The 15,965-nt window shown below is 36.6% G+C and overlaps 1 non-coding gene across 1 annotated transcript; it reads right to left on the bottom strand.

The window, feature by feature from the left end:
• Nucleotides 1–8,417: 8,417 nt before the first annotated feature.
• Nucleotides 8,418–8,524, bottom strand: LOC120092322 (small nucleolar RNA R71). Its single transcript, XR_005486028.1, has one exon. It is a non-coding gene; the product is annotated as a small nucleolar RNA R71 (small nucleolar RNA).
• Nucleotides 8,525–15,965: the final 7,441 nt, after the last annotated feature.

The raw sequence follows: 15,965 nt of genomic DNA, 5'->3' as shown, positions 1-15,965 counted from the left end.
TATGAACCATAGTCCTTTTCTCCTCCACTAGATATAAATCATATTTATATCATTTTCCTCCAATTAATGTATCTCATACATCATGTCAACTATATCATATATAATTGACCCGTTTAATTATATCATATATAATCAAACTCCCTCCTGTCAATTTGAACACTTCAAATTGACCCAAAAACTGATTCTCAACTTGAATTTATTGAGCTACCAAGCGGACCTTATAGACATATGGCTCGAAGCTCCAACGGTACGTTAATAGTGATTAAACTATTTAGGCACGATATCCACCATTCGTTAACTGCCAGACATTCTACTAAAGACCGAAAACTACACTATTCTTACCACAAATATATTTCTGTGTCCATCGGATATAACAATTCAATAGTACGATAACCCTTCGCAGATGCTCATAAGTACAACTGGGCCAATTTACCGTTTTACCCCTGTAGTTACATCTAACTCCTTAAATACCACTGATCCCTCTAATGAACAATACAACATAGTCCTACTATGTGTGGACATCTCTCGAGTCATGAGAAGGTGTGTGGCGCCACATCGTTCAAACCCCAGAATCAGTTCTTAAGGGAACAATCTATCTACTTACCCCTACTTTGGGGAAGAAGTAAATTCCATCTTGTGTAGCTGAGTTCCTAGCTCCCAAATGAGACGAATCCCCAAAGTGATAGGTTTGAGTCGGCGATCTGGCCACTCGCAGCCATGCAAATCAAAGGACCGCCCTCAAAGGCAGGAGTTCCCAACTCACTCAGGATTAAGGTCATGTTACCTATGGTCATCCCAGTGAAGTGAAGTCTTTGTCATAAACGACGTTATATAACTAGACTATAACACTTCGTGGTCTGGTCTTATACAAACTCCTTTGTACAGGATGCCCCCGCTCGCATGTCTCCACATTAATGATCAAGATCAGACCATCTGTAGTAAGTGACAACACTTGTAACTATTCTACAACGCGGGCCACATCCGTAGTATCACCAGGATAAGGTCCCCCTTCTTTATCCATATACTACAGACCATTTTGGTTATCACTTAAGGCATGATCCACCTGTATGTTTCCACATACATACTTAAGTTACAACGACAACCAGTGATCTTAGTTTATTAGTTTGTGGTAAAGCAATTAAAACATCCAATGTTCCATAGACAATAGTGAAGAAAACATCATATATTATTACATCACAAACGTTTGTTCAATATAGTGTTTACAAACTACAGAACCTAACGAGATTTTAGGGTAGAAACCCCCAAAAACTCGATCCTCGATCCTCGATACTTGATACTTGGTGCTCGATGCTCTATGTTTACGCTCTATGCTATTTGTTATATGTTCTATGCTATATACTAGCTAAATGCTACTCGATCCTCGATTCTCGATACTCTACGCTCTACACTCGATTCAGAATATCACTTGATGTTTAATACTATAATGTTTTATACTCTATTTTTGATGCTCAATTCAAAGAAATGCAAAAAAAAAAAAAAAAAAAAAGGAAAGAAAGAAGAAACGCAGAAAAAACAAAAAAAGAAGAAGAAATGCAAAAAAAAAAGATCAAAAGTAGAAAAAAAATGAAATAAGAAATGCACAAAAGTGTAGAAAAAAAAGAAAGATGGAAGAAGAAGAATCTCGGAAAAAAAAGAAAAAAGAAAAAAGAAAAAAGAAAAAAAAAGAACACTGCAAAACAAAGAAAATAGAAGAATAATGCATTCAAGGTTAAAGGGGTAATTTCACATAATGATGATACAAGCAGAAGGCCAAAATTCATTGTTTTTTGAAAAGATTCCCATTTTACAATTTAGCCCCCTTCATTGCCATTTTCCCAATGACTAAGGGCAAATTGTAGCCTAGTAGGTTCTATTTTCCTTTTTCTCATTTTCCTTTCAATCACCACCCAAAAAAAAATCTTTATAAATCTCTCACATAAATATGCTTTTTGATTTATGTATATGTTTATTTTCCTTGGGGTATTGTCTATTTCCCTTGGTTACTTCGTTTAAGAAAAAATTCTTTGGCTTTCTCTTTTTTCATTGTATATTACATAGTTCCCTTGATTCTAATTCATTTTTCCATGGTTATTATCTATCTTAGAGTCTTCTTTCAATTAATTCTTTTTTTTCCTCAACAAAAAAGACCGACTGGACCCGAATTGGTTTTAACCAAATGATGGGGTGGGGTCGAGTTTTAAGGAAACCCAACTGGACCACTTACACCTCTATAATAAATCGCGATAAATTACTAATATCTCTTCAAACTATCTTGAGAGTAGGGGTGTTTGAAAAACTTAATGACTCGAAAAACCCGATCAACCCAACCCAGTTAGGTTAGGTTATCAACTCATTTGAGTTGGATTAAGTTTAAATAAATGAAGTTTTTATGGGTTGGATTAGTTACTTAAAATAACACAAATTAACCTAAACAAAACCAAATTTATTATTAGTTTTAAAAAAGTATGTTTTTTCACTTATGATAGAAAATTTTTATAATATCAAATATTGTGTTGTTAATCTTGATTCTATGTATGAAATATTAAATAAAATTCTTACATATTAACATTTTGTTGTGGGTGTCCAACCCATTTGTTGCACAAGCAAGATTGGGGCTAATTTTTTTTTGGCCCATTTTGAAAGCCGTAGGTTTTCTTTTATGTGATATGAGTATGACCTAAGAAGAAAGAAAGTGAAGAAAAGAAGTAGAAAATCGGAGAGAAAGACAGTAGTTCGGTTTTTCAGCGACAGTTTCCACAAAGTTGTCGATTGCCAAAGCCTGAACTGTTGGATTGTACTGAAATTTGGTCAGCATGTTCTGGACACATAGAATCTCGTTTTGAATGATTGAATCGTTGTTTGGAGCTCAATTTTGTCTATAATTGTTGCCAAATAGAATCTGTAAAATTGGATAATTTTTCATTCTTTTTATCTTTCAAGTGTTGATCTTTTATGTATGATAGTATTGATGGGTAGCAAATCTTTGTATGAATGATTTGGGTTCTTTCCCCCTCAATTTTATCATAATAAGAGAAGTTGACCAAGGTGGACTCCTCACAAGTCCTGTGGTTTTTACTCGTCACATCGAAGGGGTTTTCCACGTATAATTCGTGTGTATTTTTTGCTTTTAGTCAACCAGAATTTTATGGTTTTTTGTTGTCCATTGTTGTTTGATTGTTTGGTAATTATTTGGTGACTAATTTGTGGTGTTCGTGAGTACAATTGCTTGGTTGATTGTCTTGGAAGAGATCCTAGTGGCATGTTGGTATAATACTTGGGTCCTATCAGTTAGTTTTAGAACGAGTTTTTAATTTAATCATTGTTATGGAGTCTTCTAGTAGTGGCAGAGGTAATTCAATGATTAAATTGATATTAATCAATTATTCCATCTGGAGACTGATGATGGAGGATTTATTGTATTGCAAAGATTTGTTTGATCCAATTGAAAACCACAAATGCCGATGGGAACATTTCTAAACCCACAAAACAAGAGAAAATGGAAGAAAAAGATTGGGGAAAAGTAAAGAGATAAACTTTGGGGACTATTAGGTAGTGGATTGGTATTATCATTTTCAACCACGTGTCTAAGAAGTTTGACCAGTATGAGTTGTGGAAGAAATTGGAAGCTCTTTATGAAAGGAATACCATACATAGCAATGCTTCTTTAATCAAGCAACTTGATAATTTGAAATTGAAGAGTGGGAAGTCTATTTCTGAGCATTTGAGTGACTTTTAAGATATTATTAATAAGCTGACTACCATGAAGATTAATCTTGATGATGAACTGTTAGCTTTGTTCTTGTTGAGTTCTTTGCCAGTTGGAAACCTTTAGTTGTGACTGTTAGTAAATCTGCTCCAGAAGGTGTTTTGTCTTTGGATGTTATTAAATAAAATATGTTCAATGAATAGATAAGAAGAAAGGAGATGGGAGTTGATAATTCACATGGTCTTGTTACTGAGAATCATGGGAGAAATAAGAGTATGGGTTCAAAAGGTCATGGTAACTCAAAAGGGTGGTCCAAGTCCAGAGATAAAGAGACTAGGACATGTCATTACTGCAACAAGCCTGGCCATATCAAAAAGTTTTTTTACTATTGGAAGAAAGAACAAGGTAATAAGCAAGACTCATAAAAAGAGAAAGATGATAAAAATATTGCAGCAATTATTTCTTAGAGTGATAATGTTGTCACCTTGATTTGTACAACTACTTAGTGTCATCATGTAGAAAGTTCAAATAGAGAGTGGGTGGTAGATTTAGGTGCTTCATACCATTATGTTCCCAAAAGAGAGTATTTCATGAACTATCAATCTAGTGATTTTGGTACTTGAAGGTGGGAAACAAGAGCTCGGCTAGCATAGTTCGATTAGGAGATATTAGTGTGAAGACAAGTGTGTTGGGTTTTATGTCCTAAAACTCGTGGTTTATAAACAATAAACTTATTATGTTATCAATATAGATGTTATTGAGGTTTATTCAATAAAGTTGTTATTGAATGTATGAATTGCTTATTTCATTTTAGAAATAACCTAAATCAAATAAACTAAGATCCAGGGCTATTACATGAGTACTTGGATTTATGTGGAGACATAAGAGTGGATGATGTTCCAGTAGATAGTCAAAACAGTCTATAGTATACGGATAAGGCAGGATACTTTATCTTGGGGACATTGTTGGATGCGACCCACTTTGTAGTTGTTACAATTATTGTAAAGTGCTACAAACGATGTGATCCTGAATCATTCATGTGAAGACATGCGAGTGGAGGCATCCTGTGCAAAAATTTTGTATAAGATCCGACCAAGAAATAAGTCACTCTTACTTTATAACGTTGTTTACTGTTTAAATCTGACTATTTCAAATCAATGACCTAGGTAGCTTGACTTTAATATTGAGCTAACTATGAATTCTTATTTATTCGAGATTATCTTTAGATTTGCATAGGTGAGGGTTGGCTCATCAGCGCCAGCTCAATAAGCCCCCCATTTAGGGGGTAAGACCGGGTAGATAGTTCGGGACATAGGGTGCAAGACGAAATTTGCTCCTACCTGCTTCTAGGGATAGTAGAGAGGTTGTTCCCTTAAGTACCGACTCTGGGTCTTGAACAATGGGCCCCATCCTCTCATTGACCTGAGAGAGACTCAATTTGGTGATTGGATCACAAACTAATTGTTCATTAGAGGAACAGTGGGACTTAAGGAACAAGATGTAATCTCAAGGGTAAAATAGCTTTTAACCCAACCATTATTACGAACAGCCAGTGAAGGGTTGACTTACTGATTATGGTTATATCGAGTGGACAAAAATATATCTATAGTGAGAGGAGTACAACTACTGGGCTTTAGTGGAGTGACCTGGTAGTTAATCTTGGATCTTTGGAGTTCATGATCTGTAGGTTGATAAGGTCCCTCTACTAGCTCAGAAATGAACTAAACCTAAGAATAATGTGATAAGAAAATTTGAAATGTTCAAATTTGTTTTAAAGGAATTATTAATTATATATGATATAATTAAATGTTTAATTATCAAATTGGAGTATTGAAAAATATTTAAATACGATTTAAATATTATATATGAATAAGGACTCACATGAGGAAATTCAGGTACAGAAAGTCAGGCATCTGGGTTAGCTACAAGGAGTAAGGGACAGGATTCTAGTAAGGAGAAGTCAAACCAGAATCATAAGTCTTTGAAGTCAAAAGGTTCTAAATCAGATGATGTTTGTCAATATTGTAAAGAAAATGGGCATTGGAAAATTGAATGTCCTAAGATAAAAAGGTATCAGGAAAAGAAGGAAAAAGGAAGTATCTGCTCTATTGCATAAGTTGAGATTGATCTTGAAGAAGTCAAGGTCGATTCTAGAGGAGATCTCGCTTTAGTTGTGAATGAACATTCATTTTTTGATGATATGTGTGTTCTTGAGTCTAGGGAATCTTATCATATGTGCCCAAATAGAGAGTGGTTCTCAACGTATCAACATATAGACAGAGGAAATGTTAGCATGGCTAATGGTGATATGTGCAAGATAGTTGGAATTGACTCAGTCAAGATACAAACACATAATGGTATCTTCTACACTTTGAACGAGGTTAGACATGTTCCATTAATGACGAAAATTTTTATATTCTTTATTGTACTCGATAGTAAGGGTTACAGTTTTAAAGATAAAGGTGGAGCAATGTATGTCTACAAGGGTTATGAGGTAGTTTTGAAAGGCATAAAACATGGAACACTGTATTTCCTACTAGGTTCCACAATAATAAGTTATGTTGTTGCATCGTTTGTCATTCACAGGGATGATATGGCTAAGTTATGACATATGGGACTTGGTCATTGATAACTGGTAAAAATACAAGTTATTATAGCTTAAATTAGTAAAACAATGGGAGAAAGCGATGGTAAAATAGACAATATTATGTTTGAAAGCGCCAAACTAAAAGAAATTGCAATCGCTAATGCTCATCACATAAAAGCAGTTAATTTGCCTATTCTGTGCAGGTACAATGCGATGGCGCATAAGAAATTGCGATCCAAGGGCCCAATGCGACAACGTGCTTGAATTTGCGATCGTGAGAAGTTTCTCAAAAGCAATCGCATAAAGACCTCACATAAAGGTGACAACATAATAAATCATGATGGGACGTAAAGCTGATAACGGTCAATTTTGAAATTCAGTTGACAGCCGTTAAAAACTATACTGTTGCAAGTACATTGAACTTTCGGTGACTTTTAGATGGCGAAACAGAGTAGGGAAATTAATGCTACCCATCTTTGCAATCATTAGTAAGAAGAGCTACTTCACCTTGAAATCTATAAATACCTAATGCTACCAGAGAGAGAGGAGAGGGAGGGAGAGAGCAAGGAGGCGAGGCGAAGCCGAGAGAAATCTTTTTTCGGAAAGATCGAGAGATTTTCGAAATATACAAAGGAGAGAAGTCCAACCCTTGCAAAAGCAAGAGTCCGCAAATTGGAACAGAGTTGAAGTGATAAAGAATAAAAGGCCACGGAAAGTAAGACATTGCTTATCTGGCTTGTTATTTCTCAATCCATTTATTGTTTTGTACTCAACACTTTATTTGCAAAAATTGAAATTTCATTTCGATTTATGTTCAGTCTCTCCACACCATGCATGAGTAACTAAATTTGTGAATGGGTTGAGAAGTACTTAGCTAGCATGACTTAAGCTATGCATTTTATGCGATCATCTTGTCTTATGTATGCATTATTCATCATTTGGAAATACTTGAGAGAGTAGTCTAAAGATAGAATCTAGGCTTGAGTGAGTCGGATTAGATCGCATAAGCAAGAGTAGAGACTTAGAAATAAGTTCTATCTGCTGCTTTCCATACACATCGCATGCGTCCTAGAAATAGGAAATGTGACATTATGCATTGAGAAATGTAATACTAATATTTGTGTATAGCATGATCGCATGACTTGTACACAATCTTGAGAAATGTTAGCTAAATCTCTTCTCAACCCCTTCATCACATACTTGTTATAACACTATGCTTTCATCACTCCACGTTCAATTCCATCGCATAGGAAAGTCTAAATCAAAACACCATCTACTTCTTTATCACCACCGCAATAGAATCAGAGAGTCCGTTGCATATCTATTTAGTAGTCCCTATGTTTGACCCTGGACTTACCAGGAACCTAAGAAGGCTTATACTTGGGCTTTGTTGAGAAAACTTGTATGATCATCGCATCTACACACCATCACATGATAAATCATCGCATCAAGTTTTTGGCACCATTGTCGGGAACTATGATATAGATTGCTCTAACATCAAACCTCTTTGATCTTTGCAGCTTTCGAACTTTGTTGCATTGCCATTTCATCTGTAGAGGAAGAAGCAAACGTCACATGAGCGAAGGACATACTACTGAGCTCAACTACGTTCTAGAGATCGAAAGAACCTTTCGCAAAAGACAGAAAAATAGAAGTAAACGATAAGGAAGAGTTCACAGAATGGCTGAACAACCTGAAGAACGAGTAGCAAATGAAAACAACATAATGGCAAATCCTATCCTACTGGAAAATGATCACAATAGACCCATTCGGGACTATGCATCACCAAACCTGTATGATTTCTCTCCAGGAATCATGACAAGCATTGGATGGATCAAGGTTCGAGATGAAGCCAGTAATGTTAAAAATGATATAAACATTAGGACAGTTCGGTGGACAGCGTGGTGAAGATCCGCACGCCTATCTACAAAGCTTCATTGAAATTTATAACACTTTTGTGTTCCCTAATATTTCCCCAGAAGAGGTTCAGCCCACGTTATTTCCATTTTCACTATGTGATAAAGCAAGAAAATGGGCTTACTCTCTCGAACCAGGAGAGATAACTTCATGGAGCAAGTTGTGGAAAAATTTATGAAGAAGTATTTCCCTCCCACAGAGAATGCCAGAAGGAGGAAATTGATCACCAATTTTGAACAAGAAGAAGATAAATCGCTCAGTGACGCATGGGCGAGATTCAAGAGACTAGTATGCGACTGCCCACACAATGGATTATCGGATTGTCTCCAAATGGAGATTTTTTTTATATCATGGACTCAATTCTGCATTGTAGATAGCTGTCAATGCGGCAGCAGTAAGTGGTCTGCTGGACAAAACATATGATGAAGCAAAGAACATTCTTGATCGCATCTCGAAAAACAATGAAGATTGGCAAGAAAGCGATCAAAGAGCAAAAACCAGAAAAGGTAATGCAAGTAATGGTGCCATCGCATCATTGCAAAATCAGATGAATGCGATGATAAATTTGCTGCAAGGCATCACAATAAACAATTCAGGAACTCGAAGTGGGCAAGTCAATGTGATAGAGCAAACAAGCACCAGCTGTGTGGCATGTGAAGAATCGCATTCTATTGAGGAGTGTCCACGAAATCCTCAATCAATCTACTTTGTTAAAAACAATCCTTTTTCAAACACTTACAACTCAGGGTGGCGAAATCACCCTAATTTTTCTTGGAAAAACAATCAACAACAAGGTAGGGACCACCAGGATTTTTCCAAAGAAGTAATAGACAACAACAACAGTAAGCTAGTAACTCTCAAACACCACCATCATCGTCTCTGGAGAACTTGTTGAAGCAATACATCGAAAATAATGAAACAGTCCTTCAAAACCAAGCTACATCCATCCGCAATTTGGAAATTCAAATAGGATAAATTGCGGAAGAGCTAAAAAACATATTCCATTTATAGAAGCGATAGATCAGATGCTGGTGTATGCCAAGTTTTTGAAGGATATTGTTTCGAAGAAAAGAAGCACGGAAAAATTCGCCACGGTGGCATTAACATAAGAATCAAATACTATAATCCCACCAAATATGTGCGACCCAGGTAGTTTCACAATACCCTGTTCAATAAGAGGGATCTACATTGGTCAAGCATTATGCGATCTTGAGGCAAGCATAAACTTAATAAACCTTTCAATCTTCAAACAATTGAATGTAAGACAACTAACACCTACAACGGTGACTCTTCAACTTGTAGATAGATCCCTGGTACATGATGCGTTGTGAATATGATGAAATAATGGTGTATATTGCGATCATGGTGTATGTGTTGTACATACAAGTTTTCTTAGCAAAATCCAAGTATAAATCTTACTAGGTTACTTGGTAATCCCAGGGTCGAACACAGGGATTATGGAAACCGTATGCGATGGTAAATTCTGATTCCTTTGCAGTGCAAACAAAACAATAAGTTGGTTGGTATGTTTGTTTTAAAATATAAATCCTATGCCGGGGAACTGAGAAAAGAGTCAATAACAGTGAAAGTTACAATTAGTATACGGGGAACGGGTTGAGAAGGGATTTAGCTAACACTTCCTAAGATTGTGTTCAAGTTATGTGATCATGCCACACACATACAACAGCAGGTCATCTCTCAATGCAAATGCTATAGCTCCTAATTTTAGGACGCATGCGATGTATACGATGATGTCTATAGGACTTATGTCTAAGCCTCTATTCTTGTCTATGCAATGATGAATGACACACACATACACAAGGCGACCACATACTATCATATCCTATTTCTAAGATGCATGCGATGAATGTTAACAAACATAACTTATCTCTAAGTTTCTATCTCTTGCTTATGCGATTCTAATCTGACTTTCTTAAGCCTAGATTCTAACTTAGCTCTCTCAAGTCTAGGTACTTTCTTTGGACTCTCTCTCAAGTATCTCTAAAGGGGTGATGGACGCATACATAAGACAAGATGATCACATAAAATGAAGATCTTAGGTCATGCTAGCTAAGTGTTTCTCAACCCATTCGGAAGTTTAGTTACTCATGCTTAATGTAAAGAGAGTGAACAGATGTAGAGATGCAAATTCCATTTAACAAATAAGATCAGAATACTGAATGACAATGGAAAGTAGGGATAGTGAGCTTGGTAGCAATGTCTTGCTTCCCGAGGCTTTTACACTATGTTTTTCTCTACTCTGCCCAAAAGAATGTTCTTGATTTCGCAAGAGTCGACCCTTTCTCCATTCTCAATACTTTCTGGCACTCTCTCAAGCTAACCAGGAACGATCTTCTGGCGTCGTCTCTTTTCACTCACCTCCGCCTTCTAATTATAAAAATTACAGACTACGACTATCTATAGAAATGGCGAGAAAGAATTCCAAAATTCTGAATTACTGAACTGCTTTAACGTATGTGGCCTTCGGTATTTATAGAGCTTCAGGGTGAAGAGCTTTTTCTCTCAAATGATTGCACTTATGGGATGTCATTAAATCACTGTCTAATGCGCCGATTAATTGTTACTGAAAAGTTAAGTGTACTTGCTACAGTGCATCGTTAACGACTTGTGAACTAAATTCGGATTCGACCGTCATCAGCTTTCTGTCCCATCGTGATTTATTAAGCTTTCACATGGATGCGCCATCTTTATGTGGCCACCTTCTTGAGCAGATCTTCGCGAACGCAAATAATAGCGTAGCTTTGCGGTCGCAATCTTCTAATGAGTTCGGACGCTGAATTCCTTGGATCGCAATTCTGCCTTGTGCCAATGCATTTTCTTGCACAAAATACATAAATTGGCTATTTTAATGCAATTGGCGCATGCGATCGCAATGTTCTCAACTTAATGCTTTTGGACCCGATTTTACATATTTTTACCGTCGCAATTCTACATTGTTTTAAATCGATGCGTTGTAATAACGTGCATTTCTGCCCGTTATCAGTACACCCTCAAGGAAAATTAAAGGATGTCTTGGTAACAATAGAAAAATTCATTCTACCTGCAGACTTCATTATCCTAGATTATGAGGCAGATAAAGATGTTCCAATCATATTGGGATGATCATTCTTGTCTACTGGTCGTGCTCAAATAGATGTGCACAAGGTAGAAATCACAATGAGCATCAATGGAAAAAAGCTCAGGTTTAATATTATCAAGGCAATGAAGTTCCTAGAAGAGAAGGCTTATTAGATTGCGATGATGAACACACTTGCGCCAAAGATTGGGAGTCCGAGGAAGAAAATGAAGAAAGAAAGGATGCGACAACATCCTTAGAAACCCGCCATGCAATAACAGAGACAGTGAACAATGAAGAAATGTTGAATTTGGATGAAGAAAGAAAAGCACAGAAGCCCTCCCTAGAGCGACCACTTACACTGGAACTAAAAACTCTACCAACCCACTTGAAGTATGTTTTCCTTGGTCAGAATGAAACCTTACCAGTCATCATATCCTCTGCGTTACCTGAAGAAAAAGAAACTGCGTTGCTTAGTATTATAAAGAAATATATTAGAGCAATCGGATGGACACTCGCAAACATCAGAGGTATTAGCCCGACGTATTGTATGCATCGAATTCAGCTTGAAGAAAACCAGAAAGACTCGATAGAACCTCAACGCAGACTGATAGAAATACAAGTTATTATAGCTCAAATTAGTAAAACAATGGGAGAAAGCGATGGTAAAATAGGCAATATTATGTTTGAAAGCGCCAAACTAAAAGGAATTCCGATCGCTAATGCTCATCGCATAAAAGAAGTTAATTTGCCTATTCTTTGCAGGTACAATGCGATGACGCATAAGAAATTGTGATCCAAGGGCACAATGCGACGCGCTCGAACTTGCGATCATGAGAAGTTTCTCAAAAGCGATCGCATAAAGACATCACATAAAAGCGACAACATAATAAATCATGATGGGCCGTAAAGCTGATAACGGTCAGTTTCAAAATTTAGTCGACAACCGTTAAAAACCATACTGTTGCAAGTACATTGAATTTTTGGTGACTTTCAGACGGCGCAACAGAGTAGGGAAATTAATGCTGCCCATCTTTGCAATCATTAGTAAGAAGAGTTGAAATCTATAAATACCCAATGCTACCAGAGAGATAGAGGGGGGAGGGAGAGAGCAAGGAGGCGAGGCGAAGCTGAGAAAAATCGATTTTCGAAAAGATCGAGAGAATGTCAGAAAATAATACAAATGAGAGAAGTCCAACCCTTGCCAGAGCAAGAGTCCGCAAATCGGAACAGAGTTGAAGTGACAAAGAGCAGTGTAAAAAGCCACGAAAAGTAAGACACTGCTTACCTGGCTTGTTATTTCTCAATCCATTTATTGTTTTGTACTCAACACTTTATTTGCAAAAATTGAAATTTCATTTCGATTTATGTTCAGTCTCTCCACACCATGTATGAGTAACTAAAATTATGATAGGTTGAGAAGTACTTAGCTAGCATGACTTAAGCTATGCATTTTATGCGATCATCTTGTCTTATGTATGCCTCATTCATCATTTGGAAGTACTTGAGAGAGTAGTCTAAAGATAGAATCTAGGCTTAAGAGAGTCGGATTTGATCGCATAAGCAAGAGTAGAGACTTAGAAATAAGTTCTATCTGCTGCTTTCCATACACATCGCATGCGTCCTAGAAATAAATGTGGCATTATGCATCGAGAAATGTAGTACTAATATTTATGTATAGCACGATCACATGACTTGTACACAATCTTGAGAAATGTTAGCTAACTCTCTTCTCAACCCCTTCATCGCATACTTGTTATAACACTACGCTTTCATCACTCCGCGTTCAATTCCATCGCATAGGAAAGTCTAAATCAAAACACCATCTACTTCTTTATCACCACTGCAATAGAATCAGAGAGTCTGTTGCATATCTATTTAGTAGTCCCTATGTTCAACCCTGGACTTACCAGGAACCTAAGAAGGCTTATACTTGGGCTTTGTTAGGAAAATTTGTATGATCGTCGCATCCACACACCATCGCATGATAAATCATCGCATCAGTCATATGAGTGAAAAAAAGATACAAAGTCTTTAAAAAAGGGATCTTCTATGTGGACACAAGGTGCAAGATTTTGAATTCTATGAACATTGTATATTTGGGAAGCTTCAATGCAGCAAGTTACCAAGAGGTGTTCGTCGTACAAAAGAGACACTTCATTCAGATTGTTGGGGACCTTTCAGAGTTGAATCTATTAGAGGTAGCAGGTATTGGATGTCTATAATTGATAATTACTTAATAATGACCTATGTTTTTATGATTAAACATAAAAGTGAAACCTTCATAAAGTTCAAGTGGAAGATATTGATAGAAAATCAAACTAGGAAGAAGATCAAAAGGCTACGAACTGATAATTGTTTGGAATTCTATGGATATGAGTTTAATGAGTTCTGTAAATTTGAGAGGATTGTTCGTCATCACACTATCAGGGATACTCCACAGCAAAATGAGGTTGCAGAACGTATGAATCAAACATTGTAATAGAGAGCAAGATGCATGCTCTCCAATGTAGGGTTGGCTAGAAGGTTTTGGGCAAAAGCAGTAAATAAACATGTTATCTGATCAACTGTGGACCTCACACAAGTTTTAATTGTAAAACACCTTACGAGGTGTGGTCTGGTAAGCCTTCAAATAAGAATCGAGAGCTAAAAATGGTATATTTATGGGTTCTGAGGGACGGAGTGAAGGGATATAGAGTTTATTCACCTTTTGATAATAGAGTTTTACTTAATAGGAATGTGATATTTGATGAAAATTCCATGCTTATCAAATGTGAAGCCTTTTGTGACGTCTACTGATGTGGGAGAAAGTAATAGTGTTGCTAAATAGGTGGAGATACAATTCACTTCAACTATGAATGAATTACAACAACAAGGTGGAGAAGATCAACACGTTACAACAAAAATTGATGTGCAACAAGATACTGATGTGCCTGAAACATCAGAAGTTGTTTTGCTTGAGAATTCTAGTTCACAAGTAGATCAACCGAGTATAGCTCGTGACAGAGCTAGAAGAGTTAGTGTTGAACCTCCTATGAGTTATGGTTTTTAAGATATGGTTACTTTTGTGCTACAAGTTGCTGAAGAGGTGAATGCTCATAAGCCATCCACCTATAAAAAAGCTATGTCATATAGTGAGTCTGCTCAATGGCTTGCTGCTATGAGGATGAGATGGAATCTCTTGACAAAAATTAGACTTAGAAATTAGTTAAATGACCTAAGAAGAGAAAAATTGTCATTTGTAAATGGGTCTCCAAGAAAAAGAGGGAATATCACCTTCAGAGGGCATTAAATATAAAGCTTGAGTTGTTGTTAGAAGGTTCACATAAAGAGAAGAAATTGATTATGATGAGATATTCTCACCAGTAGTTAGACATACTTCTATTAGGGTGTTACTAGCTATAGTAGCACATCAGAATTTGGAACTTAAGCGACTAGATGTGAAGACAACTTTCTTACATGAAGAGTTGGAGGAAAAAATTTATATGATCCAGTCAGATGAGTTCTAGTGTCTAGGTAAAGAAGATTGTGTTTTCAAGTTGAAGAAATCTTTGTATGGTCTAAAGCAATCTTTAAGGCAGTGCTACAAACAATTTGACAGCTAAATGGTTGGACTTGGCTATAACAGAAGTTCGTATGATTGTTGTATATATGACAACAAAGCTGATGATGGTTTGACGATTTATCTACTTTTATATGTTGATGATATGCTCATAGTTGCAAAGTCCAAGTCTGACATTCAGAAATTAAAGAACATAACAGTATTGAGTTTAATATGAATGATTTGGGTGCTATTAAGAAAATTTTGGGTATGGAGATCTATAGAGATAAAGATAAAAATGAGCTCTTCTTGTCACAGAAAGGTTATATTCAAAAAATATTGTCCAAGTTTAGTATGTCATCAATTAAGCCTATCGATACTCCCAGTGCTGCAAAGGCTCGTTTATCATCTGTGCTTTCACCACAGTCTGAAGCTAAGAAGAAGTATATGTCTCAAGTTCTTTGTGCTAGTGCAGTGGGAAGTTTGATGTTTGCTATGGTCTGTACTAGGCCTAATCTTGCCCATGTTGTTAGTGTTGTCAGTAGGTTCATGGGTCAACTTGGGAAGAAGCATTGGCAAGCTGTTAAAAGGATTTTTCGTTACCTTAGAGGTACATCTGATGTTGGTCTCGTTTATGGGAATGACATAAAGTGTTTGGTGACAGGTTAATTCTGATTCTGACTATGCTGGAGATGTTGATAGTAGGAGAACTATGACTGGCTGTTTACTATAGATGGTTATGTTGTTAGTTAGAAGGAAACCTTATAGCCTATAGTTACTTTGTCTACTACCGAAGCAGAGTACATGACTTTGACAGAAGCTGCTAAAGAGGGAATATGGCTGAGGGGGTTAGTTGGTGATCTTGGTTTGCATCATGACCAAGCTATTGTATATTGTGATACTTTGAGTGCAATATGCCTAGCCAAGGATCAAGTTCATCATGAGAGAACTAAACATATCGAAGTAAGATATCACTTCTTAAGAGGTGAACAGAGAGTTAAAGTGATGAAAATTGGTATTGCTGATAACCCTGCTGACTTCTCCCTCATTACTCAAAGTGTTCAACAAGGCAAGTTCCAACATTGTTTGGACTTGCTGAATGTTTTGAATTGTTAGTGGTTCCCTTTGTGGAACACTT

This window comes from Benincasa hispida, chromosome 11, assembly GCF_027475165.1.
Source record: "Benincasa hispida cultivar pf3 chromosome 11, pf3_genome.v1.1, whole genome shotgun sequence".
Classification (NCBI taxonomy): Eukaryota; Viridiplantae; Streptophyta; class Magnoliopsida; order Cucurbitales; family Cucurbitaceae; genus Benincasa; species Benincasa hispida.
Note: the sequence above shows the minus strand (reverse complement) of the source record. Positions and strands in the feature narration are given on the sequence as shown.